Below are 8,485 nucleotides of genomic sequence, written 5' to 3' on the forward strand. Positions count from 1 at the left end.
TACTTGATTTCTTTCCCACTCTTGATTTTCGAAAATCAATTAAAGTTTTTCAAATTTTTTTTAACCTAATTTTCGAAAAAGCTCTTCCCCTCTTCTCACATCCTTCTATTTATGGAGTACCACTCCTCCTCAATGCACAATTCGAACTCTGTCTGACTAAGTTTGAATTCTTCTCCTTCTTCCTTCTATTTTTCTTCTTCTCTGACACCTCAAGGAATCTCTATACTGTGACATAGAGGATTCCACATTTTCTTGTTCTCTTCTCTTTCATATGAGCAGGAACAAAGACAAAAGCATTCTTGTTGAAGCTGACCCTGAACCTGAAAGGACCTTGAAGCGAAAGCTAAGAGAAGCTAAGGCACAACTCTCTGTAGAGGACCTAACAGAAATCTTCAAAGAAGAAGACATGGCAGCCGAAAACAACAACAATGCAAACAATGCAAGGAAGGTGCTGGGTGACTTTACTGCACCTACTCCCGACTTCTATGGGAGAAGCATCTCTATCCCTGCCATTGGAGCAAACAACTTTGAGCTTAAGCCTCAATTAGTTTCTCTAATGCAACAGAATTGTAAGTTCCATGGACTTCCATTGGAAGATCCTCATCAGTTCTTAGCTGAATTCTTGCAAATCTGTGACACTGTCAAGACTAATGGGGTTGACCCTGAGGTCTACAGACTGATGCTATTCCCTTTTGCTGTAAGAGACAGAGCTAGGACATGGTTGGACTCACAACCTAAAGAGAGCCTGGACTCATGGGAAAAGCTAGTCAATGCCTTCTTGGCAAAGTTCTTTCCACCTCAAAAATTGAGTAAGCTTGGAGTGGAAGTCTAAACCTTCAGACAGAAGGATGGAGAATCCCTCTATGAAGCTTGGAAAAGATACAAACAATTGATCAGAAAATGTCCTTCTGACATGCTTTCTGAATGGAGCATCATAGGTATTTTCTATGATGGTCTCTCTGAACTATCCAAGATGTCTTTGGATAGCTCTGCTGGAGGATCTCTTCATCTGAAGAAGATGCCTACAGAAGCTCAAGAACTAATTGAAATGGTTGCAAATAACCAATTTATGTACACTTCTGAAAGGAATCCTGTGAACAATGGGACTAATCAGAAGAAAGGAGTTCTTGAGATTGATACTCTGAATGCCATTCTGGCTCAGAACAAGATATTGACTCAACAAGTCAATTTGATTTCTCAAAGTCTGTCTGGAATGCAAAATGCACCAAGCAGTACTAAGGATGCTTCATCTGAAGAAGAAGCCTATGATCCTGAGAACCCTTTAATGGAAGAGGTGAATTACATGGGAGAACCCTATGGAAACACCTATAATTCTTCATGGAGAAATCACCCAAATTTCTCATGGAAGGATCAACAGAGACCTCAACAAGGTTTCAACAACAATAATGGTGGAAGAAACAGGTTTAGCAATGGCAAGCCTTTTCCATCATCTTCTCAGCAACAGACAGAGAATTCTAAGCAGAACCACTCTGACTTAGCAACCATGGTCTCTGATCTAATCAAAACCACTCAAAGTTTCATGACTGAAACAAGGTCCTCCATTAGGAATTTGGAGGCACAAGTGGGACAGCTGAGCAAGAAAATTACTGAACTCCCTCCTAGTACTCTTCCAAGCAATACAGAAGAAAATCCAAAAGGAGAGTGCAAGGCCATCAACATGGCCGAATGTGGAGGGGAGGAAGAGGCAATGAACGCCACTGAGGAAGACCTCCATGGACGTCCACTAGCCTCCACTGAGTTCCCTAATGAGGAACCATGGGAATCTGAGGCTCAAAATGATACCATAGAGATTCCATTGGACTTACTTCTGCCTTTCATGAGCTTTGATGAGTATTCTTCTCCTGAAGAGGAAGAGTATGTCACTGAAGAGCAAGTTGCTAAATACCTTGGAGCAATCATGAAGCTAAATGACAGTTTATTTGGAAATGAGACTTGGAAGGATGAACCCCCTTTGCTCACCAAAGAACTAGATGACTTGTCTAGGCAGAAATTACCTCAAAAGAAACAAGATCCTGGGAAGTTTTCACTACCTTGTACCATAGGCACCATGACCTTCAAGAAGGCTCTGTGTGACTTAGGGTCAAGTGTAAACCTCATGCCTCTCTCTGTAATGGAGAAGCTAGGGATCTTTGAGGTGCAAGCTGCAAAAATCTCACTAGAGATGGCAGACAATTCAAGAAAACAAGCTTATGGACTTGTAGAGGATGTTTTGGTAAAGATTGAAGACCATTACATCCCTGCTGATTTCATAGTCCTAGAGACTGGGAAGTGCATGGATGAATCTATCATCCTTGGCAGACCCTTCCTAGCCACAGCAAAGGTTGTGATTGATGTTGATGGAGGTGAACTGATCATTCAAGTGAATGAAGAATCCTTTGTGTTTAAGGCTCAAGGATATCCCTCTGTCACCATGGAGAGGAAGCATGAAGAGCTTCTCTCAAATCAGAGTCAAACAGAGCCCCCACAGTCAAACTCTAAGTTTGGTGTTGGGAGGCCACAACCAAACTCTAAGTTTGGTGTTGAACCCCCACATTCAAACTCAAAGTTTGGTGTTGGGAGGTTCCAACATTGCTCTGAGAAAATGTGAGGCTCCATGAGAGCCCTCTGTCAAGCTACTGACATTAAAGAAGCGCTTGTTGGGAGGCAACCCAATGTTATATTTTATATATTTTCCTTTGTTATTTTATTTTATTTTGTAGGTTGATGATCATGAGAAGTCACAAAATTAATTGAAAAAGCAAAAACAGAATGAAAAAGAGGAAGAAAAATAGCACACCCTGGAGGAAGAACCTACTGGCGTTTAAACGCCAGTAAGGCTAGCAGGTGGGCGTTTAACGCCCAGTCTGGCACCATTCTGGGCGTTTAACGCCAGAAAGGGGCACCAGACTGGCGTTAAACGCCAGGAAAGGGCAAGAACCTGGCGTTAAATGCCAGAAATGGGCACCAGCCCGGCGTTTAACGCCAGAATTGGCTAAAAATGCAATTTTGCATGCCATTTGGTGCAGGGATGACTTTTCCTTGACACCTCAGGATCTGTGGACCCCACAGGATCCCCACCTACCCCACCACTCTCTCTCTTCTTCACCAATCACCTCAACACCTCTTCCCCAAAAACCCTTCTCCTATCAAATCCCATCTTTCTCTTCACCACTCACATCCATCCTTCATAAAACCCCACCTACCTCACCCTTCAAATTCAAACCACTTTCCCTCCCAAACTCACCCTCCCATAGCCGAACCATACCCCTTCCCCCACTCCTATATATACCCATCTTCACTCCTTTATTTTCCCACAACCTAAACACCACTTCTTCCCCCTTTTGGCCGAACACTAAGCCATTCCCTTCTTTCTCATTTCTTCTTCTTCTACTCTCTTCTTTCCTCTTTTGCTCGAGGACGAGCAAACCTTTTAAGTTTGGTGTGGTAAAAGCATTGCTTTTTGTTTTTCCATAACCATTTATGGCATCCAAGGCCGGAGAAACCTCTAGAAAGAGGAAAGGGAAGGCAAAAGCTTCTACCTCCGAGTCATGGGAGATGGAGAGATTCATCTCAAGGGTGCATCAAGACCACTTCTATGAAGTTGTGGCCTTGAAGAAGGTGATCCCCGAGGTCCCTTTTTCACTCAAAAAGAGTGAATATCCGGAGATCCGACATGGGATCCGAAGAAGAGGTTGGGAAGCTCTTACCAACCCCATTCAATAAGTCGGGTTCTTAATAGTTCAAGAGTTCTATGCCAATGCATGGATCACCAAGAACCATGATCAAAGTGTGAACCCGGATCCAAAGAATTGGCTTACTATGGTTCGGGGAAAATACTTGGATTTTAGTCCGGAAAATGTAAGGTTGGCATTCAACTTGCCTATGATGCAAGGAGATGAACATCCTTACACTAGAAGGGTCAACTTTGATCAAAGGTTGGACCAAGTCCTCACTGACATTTGTGAAGAGGGCGCCCAATGGAAGAGAGATTCAAGAGGGAAGCCGGTTCAACTAAGAAAGCATGACCTCAAGCCCGTGGCTAGAGGATGGTTGGAGTTTATCCAACGCTCAATCATTCCCACTAGCAACCGGTCCGAAGTTACTCTAGACCGGGCCATCATGATTCATAGCATCATGATTGGAGAAGAAGTGGAAGTTCATGAGGTTATAGCCCAAGAACTCTATAAGGTGGCAGACAAGTCTTCCACCTTGGCAAGGTTAGCCTTTCCTCACCTCATTTGTCACCTCTGTTATTCAGTTGGAGTTGACATAGAAGGAGACACCCCCATTGATGAGGATAAGCCCATCACTAAGAAAAGGATGGAGCAAACAAGAGACCCCTCTCATCATGAGATCCCTGAGATGCCTCAAGGGATGCACTTTCCTCCACAAGACTATTGGGAGCAACTGAACACCTCCCTAGGAGAATTGAGTTCCAATATGGGACAACTAAGGGTGGAGCACCAAGAACATTCCATCCTCCTCCATGAAATTAGAGAAGATCAAAGAATCATGAGAGAGGAACAACAAAGACAAGGAAGAGACATTGAGGAGCTCAAGCACTCCATAAGACCTTCAAGAGGAAGAACAAGCCGCCATCACTAAGGTGGACCCGTTCTTTAATCTCCTTTTTCTTTATTTTCTTGTTTTTCGAATTTTCATGCTTATGTTTGTCCATGTTTGTGTCTTATGATCATTAGTGTCTTAAGTGTCTATGCCTTAAAGTTATGAATGTCCTATGAATCCATCACCTTTCTTGAATAAAAAATGTTCTTAATTGAAAAAGAAAAAGAATTGCATGAATTTTGAATTTTATAACAGTTTAATTATTTTGATGTGGTGGCAACACTTTTGTTTTCTGAATGAATGCTTAAACAGTGCATATGTCTTTTGAATTTGTGATTCATGAATGTTGGCTCTTGAAAGAATGATGAAAAAGGAGACATGTTACTGAGGATCTGAAAAATCATAAAAATGATTCTTGAAGCAAGAAAAAGCAGTGAATACAAAAAAAAAAGAGAGAAAGAAAAAGAAAAGAAAAAGAAAGAAATAAAGTTGTAATCCAAGGCAAAAAGAGTGTGCTTAAGAACCCTGGACACCTCTAATTGGGGACTCTAGCAAAGCTGAGTCACAATCTGAAAAGGTTCACCCAATTATGTGTCTGTGGTATGTATGTATCCGGTGGTAATACTGGAAGACAGAGTGCTTTGGGCCACAGCCAAGACTCAATAAGTAGCTGTGTTCAAGAATCATTATACTTAGCTAGGAGAATCAATAACACTATCTGGATTCTGAGTTCCTAAAGAAGCCAATCATTCTGAGTTTCAAAGGATAGAGTGAGATGCCAAAACTGTTCAGAGGCAAAAAGCTAAAAGCCCCGCTCATCTAATTAATACTGATCTTCATAGATGTTTTTGGAATTCATTGCATATTCTCTTCTTTTTATCTTATTTGATTTTCAGTTGCTTGAGGACAAGCAACAATTTAAGTTTGGTGTTGTGATGAGCGGATAATTTGTACGCTTTTTGGCATTGTTTTTAGTATGTTTTTAGTATATTTGGTTTAGTTTTTAGTATATTTTTATTAGTTTTTAGTTAAAATTCACTTTTCTGGACTTTACTATGAGTTTGTGTGTTTTTCTGTGATTTCAGGTATTTTCTGGCTGAAATTGAAGGACCTGAGCAAAAATCTGATTCAGAGACTGAAAAGGACTGCAGATGCTGTTGGATTCTGACCTCCCTGCACTCGAAGTGGATTTTCTGGAGCTACAGAAACCCAATTGGCGCGCTCTCAACGGCGTTGGAAAGTAGACATCTTGGGCTTTCCAGAAATATATGATAGTCCATACTTTACCCAAGATTTGATGGCCCAAACCGGCGTTCAAAGTCACCTTCAGAATTTCCAGCGTTAAACGCCGGAACTGGCACCAAAATGGGAGTTAAACGCCCAAACTGGCACAAAAGCTGGCGTTTAACTCCAAGAAGAGTCTCTACACGAAAATGCTTCATTGCTCAGCCCAAGCACACACCAAGTGGGCCCGGAAGTGGATTTTTATGTCATTTACTCATCTCTGTAAACATTAGGCTACTAGTTCTCTATAAGTAGGACCTTTTACTATTGTATTGAGACATCTGGGTAGCTATCTTCGTTCTTATGCTATCTTAGATCATTGGGAGGCTGGCCTCACGGCCATGCCTAGACCTTGTTCTTATGTATTTTCAACGGTGGAGTTTCTACACACCATAGATTAAGGTGTGGAGCTCTGCTGTACCTCGAGTATTAATGCAATTACTATTGTTCTTCTATTCAATTCCGCTTGTTCTTGTTCTAAGATATCGCTTGTTCTTCAACTTGATGAATGTGATGATCCGTGACACTCATCATCATTCTCACCTATGAACGTGTGCCTGACAACCACCTCTGTTCTACCTTCGATTGGGTGAATATCTCTTGGATTCCTGGTACACGATGCATGGTTGATCGCCTGACAACCGAGTGCTCGCCTGACAACCGAGCCAGCCATTCCGTGAGATCAGAGTCTTCGTGGTATAGGCAAGAACTGATGGCGGTATTCAAGAGAATCCGGATGGTCTAACCTTGTCTGTGGTATTTTGAGTAGGATTCAATGATTGAATGACTGTGACGTGCTTCAAACTCCTGAGGGCGGGGCGTTAGTGACAGACGCAAAAGAATCAATGGATTCTATTCCGGCCTGATCGAGAACCGACAGATGGATAGCCGTGCCGTGACAGGGTGCGTTGAACATTTCCACTGAGAGGATGGGAGGTAGCCACTGACAACGGTGAAACCCTTGCATAAGCTTGCCATGGAAAGGAGGAAGAAGGATTGGATGAAGACAGTAGGAAAGCAGAGAGACGGAAGGGACACAGCATCTTCATGCGCTTATCTGAAATTCCCACCAATGAATTGCATAAGTATCTCTATCTTTATCTTTATGTTTTATTCATATATCATTCATAACCATTTGAGTATGCCTAACTAAGATTTACAAGGTGACCATAGCTTGCTTCATACCAACAATCTCCGTGGGATCGACCCTTACTCGCGTAAGGTTTATTACTTGGACGACCCAGTGCACTTGCTGGTTAGTTGTGCGGAGTTGTGATGAAGAGTTGAGATTGCAATGAGCGTACCATGTTGATGGCGCCATTGATGATCACAATTTCGTGCACCAAGACCCTTATTATCTGGCATTAATACCCATACTTTATTTATTTTCTTATCTTTATTTCTGGGTTCCTTTTTCTTCCTTTTTCTCTTCTTTCAGGATGGCCACCGAGGAAGGGAAAAAGAGAAACTTCTAAAAGGGGAAACAAACAAGTCCATCTGCACAATCTTTGGAGAAATGCATCAGTTGAAGACACCCGCCCACCTGTACATCTCAGCATGCACCGAGGACGGTGCAATCTTTAAGTGTGGGGAGGTCGATACCGATCTCCATGGGTTAGTTACTCTTCTATCTCAACACCAATGGTTTATTTTCCTTGTTCATTGTTGCATTTGCATGATTGATTGCATATTTGTTTGATTTTTGCATATTTTACCACTTGGTTAAAGTAATATTTTCTTTTTCAAGAAATTTTTATAGTATTTCACTAATTTGAATAAAACTTTTTGAAAAACTTGTTTGAAGAAATATTATTTTGGAACATAGTTTAGAGCTCGAACACACAAAACCTGTGAGATTTTTGAGCCTATTTGAATTAGTTGCATTTTACCAACCAATATTTTATTTTTGGTGTGTGTTTCTTTCTCTAAAAATTTTGATCTTTGTCTTGCTTAATTCTGTATTTCCATTATTTGATGTATGCACACACTTATATGATTGAGGCCTTGTTTCACTGAGCTTACATACCCTTATGGCCTTACCTTCTATTATCCTTTGCAAACCCATGTTGAGCCTATCTTACCCCTTGTTCTTTACTTTAGCTCATCACTAACTCTAAGCGGAAAACAATAATGTCCCTAATTTGAATCCTTGATTAGCTTAGACTAGTAAGAATCCTCATGAATTAAGTGTGGGGAAAAGTGGGTTTGGAAATGTTTGGTTTGGGAATTGAGTATGTTAGACTTTGTGTGAAAATATGAAAAATGTTAAGAACATGTTTATGCATTCAAAACCTTAATCATATGCATTGAGAAGAATAAAAAAAAGTAAGTAATAAAAGGGGACAAAATGCCCCAAAGTAAGTGTTGGTATCAATGCATATGTACTAAACTCAATTTTAGGATGCATGAACATGTAGTAAACACAGTTAATGGGAAGTTAGATTTTGTATTTTAATTAAATGAATTGTCTTAAGTTAGGTGGAAAGTTTATGTTAATTAAGGATTCAGATTTTAGTCCACTTGACCAAATACAATCCTACCTTGACCCTAACCCTATTACAACCCTTAAAAGACCTCTTGATTTGTGTATTGATGCATTAAATTTTTGTTGATTGTTAGATGAAGAGCAAGCTAT

The 8,485-nt window shown here is 40.9% G+C and overlaps 1 non-coding gene across 1 annotated transcript; it reads right to left on the minus strand.

The window, feature by feature from the left end:
* Positions 1-811: 811 nt before the first annotated feature.
* On the minus strand, positions 812-919 carry LOC130978470 (small nucleolar RNA R71). The gene has a single exon (XR_009086112.1). It is a non-coding gene; the product is annotated as a small nucleolar RNA R71 (small nucleolar RNA).
* Positions 920-8,485: the final 7,566 nt, after the last annotated feature.

Source organism: Arachis stenosperma, chromosome 4 (genome assembly GCF_014773155.1).
Source record: "Arachis stenosperma cultivar V10309 chromosome 4, arast.V10309.gnm1.PFL2, whole genome shotgun sequence".
Lineage (NCBI taxonomy): Eukaryota > Viridiplantae > Streptophyta > Magnoliopsida > Fabales > Fabaceae > Arachis > Arachis stenosperma.